Here is a 2,418-nt window from a genome sequence, read left to right on the forward strand (position 1 = left end):
GGAACCGGACCTCACTGCTGGGAAACACCGGACTGCTACCTCCAACTGCAGGCCAGTTGTGGTCGACAGCTGACCCAAGGTGGTCAAAGACACCAATGCAAGGCACCAAAGGAACAGTCAAACCACAAAGACAGGTCAGGGCAGGCAGAGTTTGTGTGCCGGCAGCAAAGGGTCACAACAGTATACAGGCACAAGTTGGTACACGGGCAGACAATAGGAAACATTACAACTTTGCAAAATGTAAATGTAAATGCAGTGCTTCACACCCACTAAACGAGCAACCAGTTGTCAATAATTGGCTGCTCCTCTGTACATGTAAATCCACCTTTACACGTACAGAAGAGCAGCCAGTTATCGGGAGGGAGGCGTTCCTTCCAAAAAAACTAGCTGATCGTTCAGTGGGGGTGAAGCCTTGCACTTACATGCAGCGATCACCTCCACAGTACGAGAACGAGCGAACGATATTGCCATCACTCATCATCATACAGCTGCATTATTTCTAGGCAGCAGATAGCTGTTTAGACGGCACAATCTGCTGCCCAGAAACTATTATTTACTTGCCAGCACTAATTAGTTTTAACTGATGAACGAGTGCTACGCTCATCGGGTAATCGGCTGCACCTTTAGATGGGCAGATTGTTAGGAACAAGCATTTGCAGGAACTTCACCTCAGATAATCTTCACAAATATCGGCACGTGTAAATCCACCATTTTCCTGTGGATAGGCTATAAAAGTCTGTGATGAGATTACCCAATCAATGTGGAAAAACTGACTGACCACCCCTTTCCAAATACATTTGACAACAGATTTTTTTTTTATTGCAATTGCTTACACAACACAGTACTAATCTTAGCACCGCCTTTTATAAATCTCATCGATCAGAAGCAGGAATCTGGCAAGCATGACAAGAATGAACTATTCGGTACTACAAATGAGGCAGTTTTCTGGTTTCTAGTTACCTTGCACCCCGCTTGTATCAGGCTCTCAGCTTTCAAGTTTCTACTAATTTTAGGCAATCCTCCACCGCTTTTCTGGACAGAGACAAGACAGTAAACCAAAGTAGCCTAAAGTAATTCAATCCGAGCCCAGTATTATAAATACAATCAATGACAAAAAATAATAATACACCAAGAAAGAGTTGTTACAATCAAATGAAACTTTCTATGTGTGAACGTAATGACAATAAGACAATATTAGAGCGAAAGGATAAGTTTATTGGGAAAAACTAAAAAATTTTAATGAGTCTCTAGTACCCTAGTGGGCCGCCTCTAGCCTGGTCAGAAGTTGAGATGGAGGCAGAGGATGCATGATGAGAGGAGGCATACAAGTTACATATGGTATCCTGCGTTACATTTGCCCACAGAAGTTGCAGCTGGGCCTTTAGATCCTGCACACTCGTAGGTTACCAAAGCTGGCATGCCGGCTGGTCCCATAGATGCGTGATTGGTGATAAATCTGGCGATTGGGCAGAGCAAGGGAGTGTTGCAATCTGGCAGACATTCCTGGGAAGCCCTTGATTTGTGTGGGCGAGCATTATCCTGTTGAAAAATTCCAGTTGGAAGCCCTGCAATGAGAGGCAACACATGTGGCTGCAGGATGTACTGCACATATGGCTGAGCTGTTAGTATCAATAGGGGTGACCGACTGTCTTATGCTTTGGCTGCCCAATCATCACACCAGCAGTTGTAGCAGGGTTACGCTCCACAGGAAAGGACTGAAGCGCTTAGGACAAGGCTACTTGTACCTGACAGTCATGAGATCCCAAACAGAACCTGGATTAATCAATAAAGTCAAAACAGTTCCAGTATGTAGCAATCCAGGTTTCTCGTTCATGACAAACTAAGGTGATGGTGGCTGACTGCCAACGGTAGGACACTTAATTACTGCCATGCAGGGCCGATGCAAGGATTTTTGCTGCCCCCCCCCCCCCCCCCCCCGCCCCTTATCAGATGATCTGCCCATATCATGACATCACATATGTTCCACCCCTTTCTCAGCATTTAAATTAAAAGAACTGCTATGTTTCCCTTAGGGTTAATCCAGCTTCTTGTAGCTGTCTCCCTGACAGCCGCTAGAGGTGCTTCCGCGATTCTCACTGTGAAAATTACAGTGGGAAGACGCGGAACATAGTTTTGAATGCGTGTGCATGCTGAGAGGAGGATCGGGGAGAAGAGTTCCCAGTGCCGGCGCTGGAGAAAGGTAAGTGGCTGAAGGGGTTTTAACCCCTTCAGCCCAGTGGGAGGGGGACACGTGGGACTCCATCGTCACTCTCTTCTCCCCCCCCTCCCTCATCAGTTCCTTCTCCCACCCTCGTCACTCATTTCCCCCCCCCCCCACTCCCTCGTCACTCATTTCTTCCCCCCACTCCCTCGTCACACTCATTTCCCCCCACTCCCTCGTCACACTCATTTCCCCCC

This window comes from Bufo bufo, chromosome 1 (genome assembly GCF_905171765.1).
Source record: "Bufo bufo chromosome 1, aBufBuf1.1, whole genome shotgun sequence".
NCBI classification, from domain to species: Eukaryota; Metazoa; Chordata; class Amphibia; order Anura; family Bufonidae; genus Bufo; species Bufo bufo.